At 48.4% G+C, this 20,227-nt stretch overlaps 1 protein-coding gene across 1 annotated transcript in view; it reads left to right on the top strand.

Annotated features, from left to right (window-relative positions):
• The first annotated feature begins 2,825 nt into the window (after positions 1 to 2,825).
• ZNF185 (zinc finger protein 185 with LIM domain) overlaps positions 2,826 to 20,227 on the top strand; it is a 169,155-nt gene continuing 151,753 nt past the window's right edge. The window contains exons 1-2 of the mRNA XM_075132340.1: positions 2,826 to 3,180; positions 13,234 to 13,289. The gene's annotated coding sequence lies outside the window, so the exon portion shown is untranslated. The remainder of the gene's footprint in view (positions 3,181 to 13,233; positions 13,290 to 20,227) is intronic.

The following is a 20,227-nucleotide window of genomic DNA, read 5'->3' on the forward strand; positions in this document are numbered from 1 at the left end:
CAACACATGGGTTCTGAGTAGCTGACCAGCCAGTGGGGCTACCCAGAGCGGCCACCTCAGTAGGATGACACCAGCAGCTCTGAAGCACGGCACTGAGAAGGGGCCCGCATCTGAAGCAGGCACCTGGGAAGGGGTCTCCTGCTGTGAGCTCTGCAGAGACACCAGGGGCTTCCGCAGTCATGCTCTGAGGCAATGGTACCGCCCCCTAAGGAGAGTGGACAATTACTGTACCATCTCTAAAAGAGCGGCACAGAGAAACCCTTTAGAACCAGGTGCAATAAAACTCCGATCTAAGGCCTGGGCTACACTGGGGAGGGGATCGAACTAAGATACGCAACTTCAGCTGTTGAAGTATCTTAGTTCGACTTACCTGGCCATCCTCATGGTGGTGAGTCGACCGCGGTGACTCCCCCATCGACTCCATTTACTCCTACTGCCGAGGTGGAGTACAGGCGTCGATCCCCGATAGATGGATCACTACCTGCCGATCCGGGGGGTAGTGAAAGCGTACCCTAGAAAGTGTTCTGCACCTTCTCAACCATCGATACTGACAACATACTACAAACACTCCTCTGTGGCACCATGTGAGCCCATGGTAAAACACATGCTCTAGTGCTCTGGAGACCTGTGGCCTCAGTACCCAGGGAGAGACCATTTCTGTACCATCTCTAAAATAGTGGCACCGTCAAACTTTCTGTATTGGGTGCAACAAAACTCTCATTTAGGGAGTGCTCTGCCCAACTATCAGTACTGACAACGTACCACGGACACTCCTATGTGGTACCAAATGAACCCATGGTACTGCATGAGCTCTGGTACCCTGGAGACCAGATGGTTGGGAAAGAACTGCAATCCCCATTACTTGGTACCAGAATCCCAGTATTGAGCACATCCTGGCACCCAGAATTGCTCTTGGCACTAGGCTGTATACTGCCAATACCCCAGTCAGCATCACCCTTACCCACTGATGAATCCTGGCCAGCGTCAGAGGAGATTATTTCCCTGGCCCTTCATCGTGGCCCACTACAAGGGTCCTCCCCAGTTCCATCAAGTCAACCTATAATCGCGGTACAGACCTGCTGAAGTTAGACCACCGCCCATGCCCGCTTTCCTCCCTCTCCCCCCCAAAGCCATATTGTAACTCTTGGGCGACATACACACACATGTCGCAACCATCCCCGGTGTCTCTTAGGGAAAGTTTGCTTTCCATAGCACCTGAGCTGGGGCAGGAGAAAGCTTTTTCAGAACAGGAAAAAAAGCACCCGAAGAGGAAGCTACCCCTCCAGCACACTTCTCCTTATCTCTCCCAGGTGAGGCTGTGCTGCCCACCCCTCATCACTAGGTGAAGATTTTAAGAACTTTCTGGATCTTACCAAGGGGGTGGCAGACGAGCTGCAGATTCCCCTACTGGAGGTGGCAGATACACATCACAAGTTGGTGGAAATTCTGCACACCACCTTCTCATCTAGAACTGTCCTCCCAATGAATGAGGCTATTCTAGATCCTACCAAAGTCATCTGGCAGACACCAGCCTCCATCACACCAACCAGCAACAGAGTGTAAAAAAACAAACAAACAAAACAAAAAACCCCACCTACATCTTTACCCAAAGAGACAGACTTTGTTTTTAACATCTGCACCCCAACTCCATCATAGTGGATGTGGTTAATGGACGAAGCAAGCAAGACAATGCCAAGTCAACTACATATGATTAGGCTTGGGAAGACAGTGTATTCATCTACAACATTACTGTTTAGAATAATAAATTATCAAACTGTCATGGCCAAATACAATTTTATTAATTTTGGAAAACCCAATGTGTTTTTGGAACATTACTAGAAACACAAAAAGAACAGATTCATACCATTCTCAGTCAGTCAGTTAATAGCCAGACTGGTCCTAGAGACAGTACTGGATAGAGTGGCCTGCCCAGTCTCCATGACAGTGGGACTGAGGCAGGTTGTGGGTTTTTTTTGTTTTTTGTTTTGTTGGCTACACCTCTCTAGATTGTCCAACGAACTACAGACTTCCAGTTTGAAGGGCCAAACTCTTTGCAGAGAAGACAAATTTTCTCTCCACATCTTGAAGGATTCTCGGACCACGTTACGCTCCTTAGGAATCTACGCTGTGGGACAGAAGAGAAGATATACCTCTCAACTGCACCACAGGTCAGAATATTCTCAATACCCACCATCTCAGTGCTGTTATGAGCCACAGTGTAAGAGGACCAGGACTCAAAAGTGGGAACAGTCTGCACTCCATCTCAGCAATCTATAGAGCAACAACTTGGGCCTCTGCCCATACTTTCACAGAACATTATGCGATCACTGAAGATTTGGCTGCTGTAAAAGACTCCACTTAAAAGTCTGAGCCTCCAGTGGTGGGTACTGCTCGGAAGTCACCTACAGTGGAACACCCATAGGGACACTACTCGAAGAAGAAGAGGAAGTTACTCACCTAAGCGGCGAACAGCAGAGAGGCTAACAGAGGGAGTTTGCCTGAGATCTGTCTGAGAGGAGGTACGCTAAGGGCTGCATTAGGGAGGCTGTGTTGGTGACTGTCTGAGTGTCTGTTGTGGGGACAGTTTAAGCGTGTGCTTGATTGGTTGTTTGTTTGAAAAGTGTGAATTGGGAGTGCTTTGTTCCAGGTGAGCCTTGAGTGGGCCTGACTGTTATAAAAAGCCAGTCAGCTGAAAACCAGCTGAGCGGCAAACAGCAGAGAGGCTAACAGAGGGAGTTTGCCTTGGAGTTCGCCTGGGGAGAGCCCACTGAGGCTTACATCTTGCCGGCTTCTCTGAGTAGTTACTACAACTCCTGAGGAAGCTCGTAGAAGGAAGGTAATATGGATGGGGAGCATTCAGCTGTTGTGACCTGCACTGGATGTGCCATGTTTGTCTTTCTTCCACAGGACAGAAGCAACTTTGTCTGCACAAAGTGCAAGCTGGTCTCCATATTGGAAGAAAAGGCTCAAGGTCTGGAGAAACAAGTATTGACCCTGCGTTGCATAAGAGAAACTGAAGATTTCTTGGATAGACGTCACGATATGCTTCTATGGGCACAATGTTCTGAAGATTCAGAGCAGGCTGCGCAGCGGGGACAGGAGGATGGTGAAGAAATTTGGCAGCATGTGACCTCCAGAAGAGGAAAGGGGAGAGTCCATGTACCAGCAGTGCAGATACAGGTAAGCAACCGTTTTCATGTTCTCTCCACAGGTACTAATGCAGAGAGTGGACTAAATGATACATCTGAGGGAAGGGAGCAGAAGGAGACTCCACCGATTGGAAGGCATGAGATGCACTGTCCTAGGGTTGGGGGTTCCATAACCACCGCTCCCAAGAGAAGGAGGCGGGTGGTGGTTGTTGGGGACTCTCTCTCCTCAGGGGGAATGAGTCATCTATCTGCCGCCCTGACTAGGAAAACCGAGAAGTCTGCTGCTTGCCAGGAGCTAGGATTCACGATGTGACGGAGAGACTGCCGAGACTCATCAGTCCCTCGGATCGCTACCCGTTCCTGCTTCTCCACGTGGGCACCAGTGATACTGCCAAGAATGACATTGTGTGGATCACTGCAGACTACGTGGCTCTGGGAAGAAGGATAAAGGAGTTTGAGGCGCAAGTGGTGTTTTCGTCCATCCTGCCCGTAGAAGGAAAAGGCCTGGGTAGAGACCGTCGAATCGTGGAAGTCAAAGAATGACTACGCAGGTGGTGTCGGAGAGAAGGCTTTGGATTCTTTGATCATGGATGGTGTACCAAGAAGGAAGAGTGCTAGGCAGAGACGGGCTCCACCTAACGAAGAGAGGGAAGAGCATCTTCGGAAGCAAGCTGGGTAACCTAGTGAGGAGGGCTTTAAACTAGGTTCACTGGGGGAAGGAGACCAAAGCCCTGAGGTAAGTGGGGAAGTGGGATACTGGGAGGAAGCATGAGCAGGAGAATACGAAAGGGGAGGGCTCCTGCCTCATACGAAGAAAGCAAGACAAACAACAAATTATCTCAAGTGCCTATACACAAATGCAAGAAGCCTGGGAAACAAGCAGGGAGAACTGGAAGTCCTGGCACAGTCAAGGAATTATGATGTGATTGGAATAACAGAGACTTGGTGGGACAACTCACATGACTGGAGTACTGTCATGGATGGATATAAACTGTTCAGGAAGGACAGGCAGGGCAGAAAAGGTGGGGGAGTTGCATTGTATGTAAGAGAGCAGTATGACTGCTCAGAGCTCCAGTATGAAACTGCAGAAAAACCTGAGTGTCTCTGCATTAAGTTTAGAAGCGTGAGCAACAAGGGTGATGTCATGGCGGGAGTCTGCTAGAGACCACCGGATCAGGGGGATGAGGTGGACGAGGCTTTCTTCCGGCAACTCACGGAAGTTACTAGATCGCAGGCCCTAGTTCTCATGGGAGACTTCAATCACCCTGATATCTGCTGGGAGAGCAGTACAGCGGTGCACTGACAATCCAGGAAGTTTTTGGAAAGTGTAGGGGACAATTTCCTGGTGCAAGTGCTGGAGGAACTAACTAGGGGCAGAGCTCTTCTTGACCTGCTGCTCACAAACAGGGAAGAATTAGTAGGGGAAGCAAAAGTGGATGGGAACCTGGGAGGCAGTAACCATGAGAAGGTCGAGTTCAGGATCCTGACACAGGGAAGAAAGGAGAGCAGCAGAATACGGACCCTGGACTTCAGAAAAGCAGACTTTGACAACCTCAGGGAACTGATGGGCAGGATCCCCTGGGAGAATAACATGAGGGGGAAAGGAGTCCAGGAGAGCTGGCTGTATTTTAAAGAATCCTTATTGAGGTTACAGGGACAAACCATCCCAATGTGTAGAAAGAATAGTAAGTATGGCAGGCGACCAGCTTGGCTTAACAGTGAAATCCTTCCTGATCTTAAACACACAAAAGAAGCTGACAAGAAGTGGAAGATTGGATAAATGACCAGGAAAGAGTATAAAAATATTGCTCGGGCATGCAGGAGTGAAATCAGGAAGGCCAAATCACACCTGGAGGTGCAGCTAGCAAGAGAAGTTAAGAGTAACAAGAAGGGTTTCTTCAGATATGTTAGCAACAAGAAGAAAGTCAAGGAATATGTGGGCCCCTTACTGAATGAGGGAGGCAACCTAGTGACAGAGGATGTGGAAAAAGCTAATGTACTCAATGCTTTTTTTGCCTCTGTCTTCACGAACAAGGTCAGCTCCCAGACTGCTGCACTGGGCAGCATAGCATGGGGAGGAGGTTGTTAGGGGGCTTATTCCTTCACCCACTTATTTCCCTGGTCCTTCTCGCATGAACAGAGAGCAACAGTACCCGAAGTCCAAAGGTGCAAACAATTCGATGTTTATTGGGGTGAACTTCCAGCAAGCATGATTCCAGTTTCCTTCCTTAGTATCCTCCTTCCCAGTTCTGACACCACAGAGCCTTACACCTGTGTCCCTGTTCCCATTACTACCCTTAGCCAAACATGATTCCAACTTCCTTACTCCCATTCCCTGTTCCCATTTCCCCCTTTAGCAAAACATGATTCCAATTTTCTTACCCCCATTCCCTGTTCCCATCTCCCTCACCCACATGCCCATGCCCACCCCCACCCACACCCAGTCACTTCCTCATTGACTACAGATTATATAGTAAAACTTGAGTTCTGCTTAGCTATACCTTAACCAATCATTTTCCTGAAATTTAACTAACCAATCCTAACATATTGTAACATGATTATGTAACCAATTATATCCCACCACTTTAATTAGTTTACACCCAGCAAAATTAATTATACAGCAGACAGGAACAATCACAGAACCAGACCGAGATTATACAGACAAACAATAGCAAAGTGGGAACTACAATGACAAGACAACACAGAAGCGAGGATTTCACATCCCAGCTATTGATAAGTGAGTTCTTGCCAGACAGGATGCTATCAAACTAAGTTTCCTTTTACATTTTCTAGGCACTTCCCTTTCTCTGGAGGTGATAGGAACTATCAGGACAGGATTGTATTCCTAACAGCCGAATAGCATCTTATTTCAGTGTGACTAGTTTGGAATGTGAGGATGTGACTGTTTGCTTCCCAGCTTATGGCTGCCTCTGCTGCTTAGCCAAAGGCCTTAGCCTAAGAACAGGGCCTCAAACTGTCACAGTAAGAGAAGGCCCTTACACCAGCAGACAGTGATTTTGATTCTTTCTTTTATACCTCTATCACTAGCCAAGTGATAAGAATACACCTAAATTCTTAGAGTACAGGCCTTTGCAGACAGGCCTGAATATCTATATCCTAACAGAGGTGACCAGCCCGCTGTGAAGAAAGAAGTGGTTCGGGACTATTTAGAAAAGCTGGACGAGCACAAGTCCATGGGGCCGGATGCACTGCATCTGAGAGTGCTAAAGGAGTTGGCGGATGTGATTGCAGAGCCATTGGCCATTATCTTTGAAAACTCATGGCGATTTGGGGAGGTCCTGGACGACTGGAAAAAGGCTAATGCAGTGCCCATCTTTAAAAAAGGGAAGAAGGAGGATCCTGGGAACTGCAGGCCAGTCAGCCTCACCTCAGTCCCTGGAAAAATCATGGAACAGGTCCTCAAGGAATCAATTCTGAAACACTTAGAGGAGAGGACAGTGATTAGGAACAGTCAACATGGATTCACCAAGAGCAAGTCATGCCTGACTAATCTAATGGCCTTCTATGATGAGATAACTGGCTCTGTGGATGAGAGGAAAGCAGGGGACATGGTGTTCCTTGACTTTAGCAAAGCTTTTGACATGGTCTCCCAGAGTATTCTTGCCAGGAAGTTAAAGTAGTATGGGCTGGATGAATGGACGATAAGGTGGATAGAAAGCTGACTAGATTGTCGGGCTCAACGGGTAGTGATGAATGGCTCTATGTCTAGTTGGCAGCTGGTATCAAGTGAAGTGCCCCAAGGGTTGGTCCTGGGGCCGGTTTTGTTCAATATCTTCATTAATGATCTGGAGGATGGTGTAGATTGCACCCTCAGCAAGTTTGCAGATGACACTAAACTGGGAGGAGAGGTAGATACTCTGGAGGGTAGGGATAGGATACAGAGGGCCCTAGACAAATTGGAGGATTGGGCCAAAAGAAATCTGATGAGGTTCAACAAGGACAAGTGCAGAGTCCTGCACTTAGGACGGAAGAATCCCATGCACCGCTACAGACGAGGGACCGAATGGCTAGGCAGCAGTTCTGCAGAAAAGGATCTACGGGTTACAGTGGACGAGAAGCTGGATATGAGTCAACAGTGTGCCCTTGTTGCCAAGAAGGCCAATGGCATTTTGGGATGTATACGTAGGGGCACTGCCAGCAGATCGAGAGACGTGATAGTTCCCCTCTATTCAACATTGGTGAGGCCTCATCTGGAGTACTGTGTCCAGTTTTGGGCCCCACACTATAAGAAGGATGTGGAAATTTGGAAAACATCCAGAGGAGGGAAACAAAAATGATTAGAGGACTGGAACACATGACAGGAGAGGCTGAGGGAACTGGGATTGTTTAATCTGCGGAAGAGAAGAATGAGAGGGGATTTGATAGCTGCTTTCAACTACCTGAAAGGTGGTTCCGAAGAGGATGGATCTAGACTGTTCTCAGTGGTAGCAGATGACCGAACGAGGAGTAATGGTCTCAAGTTGCAGTGGGGGAGGTTTAGGTTGGATATTAGGAAAAGCTTTTTCACTGGGAGGGTGGTGAAACACTGGAATGTGTTACCTAGGGAGATGGTGGAAACGCCTTCCTTTGAGGTTTTTAAGGTCAGGCTTGACAAAGCTCTGGCTGGGATGATTTAATTGGGGATTGGTCCTGCTTTGAGCAGGGGGTTGGTCTAGATGACCTCCTGAGGTCCCTTCCAACCTTGATATTCTATGGTTCTTCGAGATATGTCCCCCTGTGGGTCTCCACAACCCATCCTCCTCCCCTGCACTTCGGAGTTCTCTTTAGGGCTCTGCGATAGAAAAGGAAGTGAAAGGGGTTCACCCGTGCAGTGCTAAATAGCCTCAAGACAGACCACGAGGGTGGGAGGGCACATACACGGGCTCAATGGGACACTGCTACCAAAAATCTCCAAGTAGAGGTGCAGGGGCACACGTACACCTACAGAGGTGCACCCATAGGGGGACACATTGTTACTGCACAAGGTGACTTCCTCATGTGGGGACTGATTTCTGAATCTGTCCCAGGAATGGGTATGTGTTAGGTTTCAGGTGGAGAGAGCTAAGGACCTGAACTGTGTACAGGTTACATCTCGCATTGGAGGTATGCTACCGTCCATGTCCCTTATGTTAGGATCTTGTTTTTAGTATCCCAATGGTAAAGTACATTTTTTTGGAAAAAGACTATATGAAAATTGCACCTTCCTACTCAGCAGATCCCTACGTATATCAGAGTCACATCTGCTGACATTAGAGACATGCACACATTTGTACTGTCTTGTACTCCCCTTAGCCTTACAGATCCAGCACACGGGAAAACGAGTGGGCTGACGCTTATTTCTTCCTGTGTCTCATCAACAGAATTGTTTACCAAGTTCCAGTTACACCGGTACAAACCCTTTGAAGGCCCTGGGGTTGCACAGATGTAATTTGGTCTTTAATACTGGAGCAGGAAAGCACCCTGCTTGATTCAGATCCCAGAGAGCATTTACAAGGCTGATGATCAGGGTAATAATATTATTATAATATAATATAATAAATATTTTTATTTGTAAAGAGAGCACACTTGAGTTGGGTCTGGTGGGAGGCCATACTGATGGAACCCCTTGCTGCCATCTTTACAGAGGTGAACCTCACTAAACGTAATGTGAGTTATAACAAAACCATGAGATTTGGGGGGGGCGGGGGCCAGAAACAGAGACTTTCTGGCCCATTGGGCTTGGATGAGGTTTGAGCATGTTTTGAAAGCCTGGTTGGGGGTGGCTCATGCCCATTTTGTACACTGGGGGCTGGATGGCAGGGTTGGGGGCATTCCATAAAACACATTCTGAAATAGTTCCTAGTTTTACTGCACCTGTCAAGCCCTACTCCTCACCCCTGACATGATGCTCCCTTGTACCTCCTCTAGGCACTTCATGTGTTTAGCTCTTCAACACAAAGGGAATGCCAGAACTGGGCTCCCTCTGGCTGTAGACAGGCAGTTGCAGTTTGGAATGGCTTCTCTCTAATAGTGCCCCTGGACTGGGGAAGGGTGCCTAGGGGAGGGGTCCCTCCCTCATGTCCATTGTCCCATTTCACATTGGAGCAGGAGGCTTAACCCCAGGATTTTTTTGACCAACTCTAGCAAGGGAGTGCCTTGACCAGAATGAGACTCCCAGGAGTTGCTGAGATTTCTGTATGTCACAGCAAGACGGGGAAGGGCAAGACAGGGAAGGGTGCGAGGCATGGTTCTGACACTGCTATTGGAGGAGGGTGGTGAGGTCTGGCATTTTGGCAGAGTTAGGTAATGACAGCTGCAGAAAAACCAGTTTAATTCCCTTGCAGCAAGTGAATGTTATAGTTCACACACCCTTCTACTCTTCACAGCCTCCTTCAATCCACTTAAAGGAGGAAGGCCTTAGTTCTGTGTCACCCTGGCATGAGGCCAAAGGGAGGGATTGATTGGTCACCTTCTTTTTACCCACAATAGCCAATTAAAGTAGAGATTAGTAAATAGGAAATACTCTTGTAATGTGTATAGTCAGCCTATGGAATTCACTGGTGCTGGGGGTCACAGACTTAAATACCATGGCTGGAAAGGGCTTGATAAATTTGACCCATAACAATATCTATTGTGATGCAAGCCAAGATAGCGGTAATCAAGTCATATGCTTCAGGGTATATGTCAATGTCTGCATGGGTCAGGAAGGAATTGCTGCCCAACCTGGCATCCCACCATATTGCTTAATTGGCTGGCTGAATTTTGTAGAGTCAGGGGATTACTGGCCTGCTCAGTATGAACTTTCTTGTGTTATGCAATTGTGTTTTGCTGATCCCACTGAATGATCTGCTTTGGAGCTTACCAAAGATATATTTCTTTCCTGGCCTACTGGTGTTTCTTTGAAGGAGTATTTTGCCAAGGCCTCTGCCAATTGGTGACTAGATTGTGCAACATCACAGATGGTGCTGGACAGCCTGTTCCACACTGGCTGTGATTTGTGGGGTGTGTCATAAATATAAAGGGAACAGTAACAACCTTTATGTATGCAGTAACATAAAATCCCTTCTGGCCAGAGGTATAGAATCACTTACCTGTAAGGGGTCAATCAGTTCAATTAACCTAGTTGGCACCTGACCAGAAGGACCAATGGGGAAAGAAGATACATTCAAATCATAGAATATCAGGGTTGGAAGGGACCTCAGGAGGTCAGAGTCCAACCCCTGCTCAAAGCAGGACCAATCCCCAACTAAATCATCCCAACCAGGGCTTCGTCAAGCTTGACCTTAAAAATATCTAAGGGAGGAGATTCCACCACCTCCCTAGGTAACGCATTCCAGTGTTTCACCACCCTCCCAGTGAAAAAGCTTTTCCTAATATCCAACCTAAACCTCCCCCACTGCAACTTGAGACCATTACTCCTTGTTCTGTCTCAGCTACCCCTGAGAACAGTCTAGATCCATCTTCTTTGGAACCCCCTTTCAGGTAGTTGAAAGCAGCTATCAAATCCCCCCTCATTCTTCTCTTCCGCAGACTAAACAATCCCAGTTCCCTCAGCCTCTCCTCATAAGTCATGTGTTCCAGTCCTCTAATCATTTTTGTTTCCCTCCTCTGGATGTTTTCCAAATTTCCACATCCTTCTTATAGTGTGGGGCCCAAAACTGGACACAGTACTCCAGATGAGGCCTCACCAATGTTGAATAGAGGGGAACTATCACGTCTCTCGATCTGCTGGCAGTGCCCCTACGTATACATCCCAAAATGCCATTGGCCTTCTTGGCAACAAGGGCACACTGTTGACTCATATCCAGCTTCTCGTCCACTGTAACCCGTAGATCCTTTTCTGCAGAACTGCTGCCTAGCCATTCGGTCCCTCGTCTGTAGCGGTGCATGGGATTCTTCCGTCCTAAGTGCAGGACTCTGCACTTGTCCTTGTTGAACCTCATCAGATTTCTTTTGGCCCAATCCTCCAATTTGTCTAGGGCCCTCTGTATCCTATCCCTACCCTCCAGAGTATCTACCTCTCCTCCCAGTTTAGTGTCATCTGCAAACTTGCTGAGGGTGCAATCTACACCATCCTCCAGATCATTAATGAAGATATTGAACAAAACCGGCCCCAGGACCAACCCTTGGGGCACTTCACTTGATACCAGCTGCCAACTAGACATGGAGCCATTGATCACTACCCGTTGAGCCCGACAATCTAGCCGGATTTCTATCCACCTTACAGTCCATTCATCCAGCCCATACTTCTTTAACTTGCTGGCAAGAATACTGTGGGAGACCGTGTCAAAAGCTTTGCTAAAGTCAAGGAACAACACGTCCACCTCTTTCCCCTAATCCACAGAGCCAGTTATCTCCTCATAGAAGGCCATTAGATTAGTCAGGCATGACTTGCCCTTGGTGAATCCATGCTGACTGTTCCTGATCACTGTCCTCTCCTCTAAGTGTTTCAGAATTGATTCCTTGAGGACCTGCTCCATGATTTTTGCAGGGACTGAGGTGAGGCTGACTGGCCTGTAGTTCCCAGGATCCTCCTTCTTCCCTTTTTTAAAGATGGGCACTACATTAGCGTTTTTCCAGTCGTCTGGGACTTCCCCTGATCGTCATGAGTTTTCAAAGATAATGGCCAATGGCTCTGCAATCACATCCGCCAACTCCTTTAGCACTCTCAGATGCAGCGCATCCAGCCCCATGGACTTGTGCTCGTCCAGCTTTTCTAAATAGTCCCGAACAGGGAGGTTTTGTGTTTTTTTTGGAAGCTGAGAGGAGCTGGAGGTTTTTTTCTTCTGCCTGAGGGCAGAGTAGTTAAGTTCCTGCAAGGGAATTCACAAGCTGTTTTTTCTTTCTTTTTAGCTCTTGGTTTAGGCTAGGGTAAGTGCAGGAAGGCTAGGATGATGGAAAGTGAGGTCCAAAAGAAGCTAGAATTAGCCAGATTGGAAGCTGAAGAGAGACAGAAAGAACATGAAAGAGAAATGGCCTTTAAGTGCTTGTAGTTGGATGCAGAGAAGGAAGAGGAATTTTATGTTACTGCATACATAAAGGTTGTTACCCTTCCCTTTATATTTATGACAAACACTGTTCCATGGATGGAACTAGGGTCCGGTGAAACCAGAAAGCCCTCCTTTGCTGCAGGAATGTGCATGTGTTGCCGTAGAAGTGTTGTGTTGTTGAAACATGTCAGGATAATTCCACCGACATTTGGGCTGAGTGACTTGGTTTCCCTGGCACACCTGCTATGTTGGCATTAATCACTTCATTGTCTATTGGCTTACAGAGTTAGTCCAGAAATGCAGCTGCTGTGTGGGACCTTTTAGATGGACCCTGTTGGCCTTAGTCCTGCAAAAACTAAAGCTGCCACACATAGAGCCTGATTGTACATCACAGAAGCTTTTCCAATGACTTTAGTTGGCCCAGGATCTGCTCCTATCAGTGTTCATCTCACAGAGGGATAACCTGCTTCCTCCAGAAACTTGTTTCAAAGTTGGCTTAGCTCACAACTGAACATGAGTTCCACCTTGAAGTAACAGCACATCTATGGGTACTGAACCTGGGAATCTTTGCCTGGAAAAGTATGAGCCTCAACTGCTTGTACTAAAGGGCTGCTTCTGTTAGTTCTGGGGCAATAGCAGGCTCATAAACCCTTATACAGTGTCTAGCAATTATAAGGGATAAAGAGCCTGGCTTACATGAGCACCTGGATATTTGCCCCTCTATATAACTACATGCTGGGCAGCCTCTGATCGAGAAAGGCCCAGAGGTACTGCAGCTCACCAGGCAGGGGACACAAGCTAGTGTGGGAAGCATGCATAACACTTCTTAGTATTAATTCCTGCCTCTGGCCACTGCTATTATTTTCACATGCACCTTCATTTAAAAAAAGTAAACACCTGTAATTAGGAGGGAGAAAAATTCTAATCAGGTTTCATGGGTGTGCTTGCTATGGGTAACATTCAGCCCAGCTTTGGGAGGGTGTGTTTAACACTGCAATGTGGCTGAGAGCTTAATTCAAATAAACCACAATGCGGGGTTTGGCAAATCAAGTATCTCAGTGGGTTGAATATTCCTAACCTGACCAATCCTTGTGTATTTTACCTTATGTGTGTAGGACAGGGATGACATGATAGTTCGTATCTGAACAGCATGTGGAAACCAAAGGTCAAGGTAAGTGCACTGTACGAGTAGCCATGATTATTTTATTCGTGACTGACAGTGCAGTGGAACTGCTTTACTGCCAACAGAAATGGGTAAGGGGGGGGGAATCTCCCAAATGGGGAGTGAGAGACAAGAACCCAAATGTGAACCAGAACCTGCCCCATGGGCCAGAGCAATAAGCTTGTCAGTGTCATATTTATCAGGAAGTAGTTGAATGGAAACAATATTTCACTTTAGCACATTAACAGCAGCTGGCTGTTGTTTCACTTTAGCACAATATTTCACTAAAGCACAAGAGCAGCAGGAAAAGATGCTGTCATTGCATTCTGATCTGTCCCGAAAACTACTTGTTATTCCCATGGGACGGTAAGGTTAATGCATTCATCCAGAGAAACTCAGCTAGCATAGAGCTTCTGGCTTCTGCCATGGACCTGCTCTTTCCCCTTATGCTCAATTTCAGGCTGTTGATTGATGTATGCAGAGGTCAAGTGACTTGTTCGATTGTCATACAAGGAGGCCAGTGGCCGTAGGAAGAACTGGAACTGTTGCTGGCACAGAGTGCCTGAGGCAAGCAACAGCTGGGTTCGTTGCCCGGTATGCGTCGCCCCAATGACCACAACAGGGTGGAGAAGCAGAGAGATTTATTTGAAGCTTCAAATAGGGCACAGGGAGATTGAGCTGTCTCAAATCCTGCAGCCGCGCAGCAAATTCCAGTATACATTTTATACCTTTGCGTACTTCACTACACAAGCTTATGCAACCAATTACCTGTTGCCCCGTACAATACCGTAGCCAATCAGCTAAAGCAGCCAGTTGTGTTTTTCCTCAGTAGCATTTTCCAAGCCTTGCCTTATTTGGTCCTATTTGTTACTGGTTTTTGCTAAACATTTCTGCCTTATCTATGTGTTTCCCAGGCCGAAGCTGGCCTTGGCTGGCGAGCCATGTGCAAACCTGTCTGTTTATGTGCTAGCTTCTTCATAGTTATGCAGGGTCACAGAAAGTTCAAGGAGCAAAGGGGCCTTAGTTTATCTGGGCCTAGAGCAAGAGGGCTTCATCGACACTCATGGTCTTCCACCCTCCCGAGTTACCTAGTGTAGTGCCCAGTGTCAACAACAACTCCCTCCTTTGAGAATACTCAACAAGCTTGCAACTGAGTTTTCTCATATTCCCTGGACAATAAGTGATAAAGTGCTGAGGAGTTAGAATCCTCAACAAGAGGCTATAATGGAGTTTCTGTGGAGCGGGAGGCACATATCTTGTATATGAGTGCTTTACAACAGGCAAGCAAGAGGAGAATGATAGTACACAACACGGCACCTGTGACCAGGAGACGAATAATGCCTCCCCCCAGGTTGGGCAGCCATCCCCAGAGTGAGTCAAAGATAGTGGGCTCGCTTTCCTGGGTTTTCCACTGGTTAAGGGCCTGTTTGGCTGACAGGATGTGCTTGTTAATATCCTGTGAATCTTCTGGGACATACGTACAGCATTCATCCACAATCAGGGCACACACCCCGCCCTGTGCAGCCAAAAGGTAATCTAGGGCTTGGCGGTTTTGCAGGGACAATAACTGGGGTTGATAAAGTTCCGAGTTGAGGCTCTTCTCTGTGGCCAAGGTATCATTGGCGAACTTGGTGAGGAATACAGAGAACTGGCGATAGAGCTTGGCCAATCTACCCACCCCATATGCTGGGAGAAGGATCATACCGAATCTATCTTTCTCACTAATGGGTTCGGGGGTGGCATACAGGGACCATTGCTGCGGGGGCTGGCCCGATGGGAGGTGGGCCATGACCTGAAGGGAGTGGCTTTTGCTTTTATCCACCCGTCACAGAGGTCTTACCAGTTGTGGGGGGTTGCCCTCCAAGGGAAGCTGGCTGCATGGTAGGGGATCTGGGAACATATCCAACAGTTGGAAAGATTAAATTCCCAGGCAAAGGCAATTTTGAAGGCCTCATAGATATTTACATTCAAATTAAATGTACGTGTACTTTAGAGAGAGAGAGATGGGGAATACCAGGCAAATGATACCCACTATGAGGAACCTCATGGCATATATGCCCTTGTAGCCCCCCCCCCCCCCCCCCCCCCCGTGCTTATGTCTTTTTAAACAATAATTTGAGTCTAAGATCGTTGGAGGGTGATGTGGTGATGGGCTGGACGGTCCACTGTTCCGCTGGTGGAGGAATAGGCACCGCCTTCAGGCGAGAGTGATGGATCCAGTTTTTGTGTCCCTCGAACTTTGACACCATGTGGGAAACCAGCAGGACGGTGTGGGGTCCCTTCCACTTCTCTTGGAGAGGCTCGTCCTTCCAGGTATGAACAAGCACGGAGTCACCTGGCTGCAAGGAGTGGACAGGGGAATCCAATGGAAGAGGCTGGAAGTCTTTGGTATACCTGTGGAGAGAAGAGATAACAGCAGACAGAGAGCACATGTACTGGGACAAAAAAAAACACACCCCATTTCCCACTGCCAGAACTGGTGTCTCATTCATAGGCCATGCCCTTCCAAACATAATTTCAAAGGGACTAAGCCCTAATTTAGCCCTTCGGGAGAGCACGGACACAGAGTAGGACAAGGGGTAGAGCATTGGGCCATTGCAGGGAGGCTTCTTGGCACACTTTTGAGAGGTGTTGCTTAAGGGTTTGATTGGTGTGTTCCACTACACCCCTGGCTTGCGGTCTCCATGGCGTATGGAGTTTTCAGGGGATCTGGAAGGCGTCTGAGATGTTCTGAACGATCTTTGATGTGAAGTGCGTCCCATTGTCAGATTCCATCCATTGGGGGAGTCCAAAGCAGGGAATAATTTCCTTAACAAACTTGAGGGCCACTGTTTTGGCAGTGCAATTACGGCATGGAAAGGCTTCAGGCCATCCGCTGAATCGGTCCACCAAGACGAGGAGATATCTGAACCCTTGAGTTTGGGGAAACTCAGTAAAATCTATTTGCCACACCAGTCTGGGGCCTGGAGTGGGTTCCAGAGTAGCTGGTGTTACTGGATGTCCTGGCCGGGGGTTATTCATTGGCAGACTAAACAGTCAGCTTGTATCTGGGTAGCCAGGGATCGGAGTCCAGAAGTCAAGAAGTATTTTCCCATTAGCTGGATAAGGGCCTCTCTGCCGGTGTGAGTGGTTTGGTGTAGCTGCTGCAGTACTGGCCGGATCAGGCCCTTTGGTAGGAGGATCTTCCCTTCCGGGGAATGAAGCCATCCCTCTTTTTCCTGAAGACTGAGTTTGTCAGCTAGTTTCCTCTCTTCCCCAGAGTACTAAGGGGTTGAAAGCTCCCCCACTGATGGGATAAGGGTATGCATGTGGGCATCCTCAACTTCCGGTGGAGTTGAGGTGATGGCATGCTTGGCTTCTCTGTCTGCCCTGGCATTGCCCCTGGCCACGTCTTGATTTTCCCTTTGATGGGCTCTACAGTGCACCACAGCTACTTCTGAGGGGAGTATTCAGGAGCCGGAGAATTTGGGGCCCGTACTTGACTGGGGAGCCTTGGGCTGTTAGCATTCCCCTTTGCTTCCACAGGCCAGCATGAGCATGCAGCACCCCAAAGGCATACTTTGAATCAGTGAAAATGTTGATCCGCTTTCCCTTTGACAGTTCGAGTGCACGGGTCAGGGCTACTAGCTCAGCCAGCTGGGCAGAGCTCCCAGTGGGCAACCTCTCAGCCTCTATGGTATCATGGAGGGTCACTACAGCACAACCCGCCCTCCTTTGCCCCTCCATGACAATGCTGCTACCATCAGTGTACCACTCATAATCCGCATTTGGGAGCGGCTGATCCTTTAAGTCCTGGCGGCTGGAGTATTGGGCATCTATGATCTCTAAACAGTAGTGTTCCTGTTCCTCTGTTTCTGGCAAGACGGTGGCTGGGTTAAGGGTGGGGCAAGACTGCAGGGTGACCTTGGGGTTCTCTAACAGCTTAGCCTGATACCGAGCTATCTGAGCCTGTGTGAGCCAGAGCCCACCCTTAGTGTCTAGCAGGGCTCGGATGATATGGGGAGTATAGATTTGCATAACCCCTCCCAATGTTAGCTTCTCGGCTTCCTCAAGTACTAGGGCAGTAGCTGCAACTGCCCATAAACATGCCGGCCAACCCTTTGCAACCTGATCCAGTTCCTTAGAAAAATAAGCCACGGGACATTCCAGGTCCCCAACAACTGGGTTAGCACTCCTAGGGCCACCCCTTTTCGTTCATGAATATACAATTGAAATGGCAGTGAGGACATTATTTGGATCCCTTTCATGTCTCTAAAAAAAGAAAAGGAGTACTTGTGGCACCTTGGAGGCTAACCAATTTATTTGAGCATAAGCTTTCGTGAGCTACAGCTCACTTCCATCCGATTTCATCGGATGGAAGTGAGCTGTAGCTCACGAAAGCTTATGCTCAAATAAATTGGTTAGCCTCTAAGGTGCCACAAGTACTCCTTTTCTTTTTGTGAATACAAACTAACATGGCTGTTACTCTGAAACCTTTCATGTCTCTGCCGTGCCTCCTCCCTTGCCTTAGCTGTAACCTGATTCCGCCTACCTCAGACAACAGGGTTCTCAGGAGGATATTACAGTCATCCCAATCCAGCTTGTGACGACTGAGGCACCCCTCAAAGACTGAAATAAACTGGCTTGGATTCGTGGAGAATTCCCCAGCCTGTGTTTTAAAAGCTGCTAAGTCTTATTGGATTGAATGGCACATGGGTGTAAACTTGCATGGTGGTGGCCTGGCGTCCGTCTGCCCCTGGGTGAGCCACAACAGTCTCGGTAATCAAAGGATAGAGTCCCACCGAGGGGGCAATCTCTGTAACCCGAGGTGTCCTACCCTTATAAGGTGGGGGTGTGGGGGCCAAAGGGGACACCGAATCTGCCATTACAACATTGGGGGGGGGTTCTGGGGGGCTAACATTAGCTACTACCGGTCCTGTTGGAGTCAAATTACAGCTCTGTAGAATGTCTGTTCTATCTCTTAAAGCCATAAATGCTTGTGCATACAGATGTTCATTCCATTTACCCGTTCGCTGACAAAACAGAACTAATTGGAGGATTGTATTATAATTGACTGACCCTCCCGGTGGCCACTGTTCCTGGTCCTCTAGCTGATATTGAGGCCAGTCTACTGTACAAAACCTTTTCAATTTGCTTTTTGTCATTGGATCCAATCCAAATACTTTCCAGTTTGCTAGAATGCATTATAGGGCATGCACTGTGCCCTGCCAGTAGTACTCTGTCCCTGTCCCATATTCCTGGAAGACACTGGGCATCCAAAGGCCTTAACAGAGAAAGTCCAGACCACTGGACTGTTCCTACCTTTTCTAAAGGGCTGGTTCCTCACCGTCGCCTGCAGTTGCTTCTCCACTATAGGGGCGCGTTGCACCGTTGTGCCCTCCGGGGTCAAGCAAATCGCGTCTCCTCCGAGGCCTCCCGATGAACTCACCGGTGCACGCTAGGCATCGGTTGTCGCCGCAATCCGTCGACCATCAGGAGGGGTCTGGGCAAGGCTAAATAGCAGCCTCGAGCCCACCCAGGGATGCCAAGAACTGTTACCAGCACAGAGTGCCTGAGGCAAGCAACAGCTGGGTTCGTTGCCCAGTGTGCATCGCACCAATGACCACAACAGGGTGGAGAAGCAGAGAGATTTATTTGAAGCTTCAAATAGGGCGCAGGGAGACTGAGCTGTCTCAAATCCTGCAGCCGCGCAGCAAATTCCAGTATACATTTTATACCTTTGCCTACTTCACTACACAAGCTTATGCAACCAATTACCTGTTGCCCCGTACAATACCGTAGCCAATCAGCTAAAGCAGCCAGTTGTGTTTTTCCTCAGTAGCATTTCCTGAGCCTTGCCTTCTTTGGTCCTATTTGTTACTGGTTTTTGCTAAACATTTCTGCCTTATCTATGTGTTTCCCAGGCCGAAGCTGGCCTTGGCTGGCGAGCCGTGTGCAAACCTGTCTGTTTATGTGCTAGCTTCTTCATAGTTATGCAGGGTTACAGAAAGTTCAAGGAGCAAAGGGGCCTTAGCCCTGGTCTACACTAGGACTTTAGGTCGAATTTAGCAGCATTAAATTGATGTAAACCTGCACGCGTCCACACGATGAAGCCCTTTAGTTCGACTTAAAGGGGTCTTAAAATTGATTTCCGTACTCCACCCCAACAAGTGGGTTAGCGCTTAAATCGGCCTTGCCGGGTCGAATTTGGGGTACTGTGGACACAATTCGACGGTATTGGCCTCTGGGAGCTATCCCAGAGTGCTCCATTGTGACCGCTCTGGACAGCACTCTCAACTCAGATCACTGGCCAGGTAGACAGGAAAAGAACTGCGAACTTTTGAATCTCATTTCCTGTTTGGCCAGCGTGGCAAGCTGCAGGTGACCATGCAGAGGTCATCAGCAGAGGTGACCATGATGGAGTCCCAGAATCGCAAAAGAGCTCCAGCATGGACTGAACGGGAGATATGGGATCTGATCACTGTGTGGGGAGAGGAATCCGTGCTATCAGAACTCCGTTCCAGTTTTTGAAATGCCAAAACCTTTGTCAAAATCTCCCAGGGCATGAAGGAGAGAGCCATAACAGGGAACCGAAGCAGTGTCGTGTGAAACCAAGGAGCTGAGGCAAGCCTACCAGAAAACCAGAGAGGCGAACGGCCGCTCCGGGTCAGAGCCCCAAACATGCCGCTTCTATGATGAGCTGCATGCCATTTTAGGGGGTTCAGCCACCACTACCCCAGCCGTGTTGTTAGACTCCTTCAATGGAGATGGAGGCAACATGGAAGCATGTTTTGGGGACGAAGAAGATGATGATGATGAGGTTGTAGATAGCTCACAGCAAGCAAGTGGAGAAACCGGTTTTCCCGACAGCCAGGAACTGTTTCTCACCCTGGACCTGGAGCCACTACCCCGCGAACCCACCCAAGGCTGCCTCCTGGACCCGGCAGGCGGAGAAGGGACCTCCGGTG

Source organism: Caretta caretta, chromosome 9, assembly GCF_965140235.1.
Source record: "Caretta caretta isolate rCarCar2 chromosome 9, rCarCar1.hap1, whole genome shotgun sequence".
Taxonomy (NCBI): domain Eukaryota; kingdom Metazoa; phylum Chordata; order Testudines; family Cheloniidae; genus Caretta; species Caretta caretta.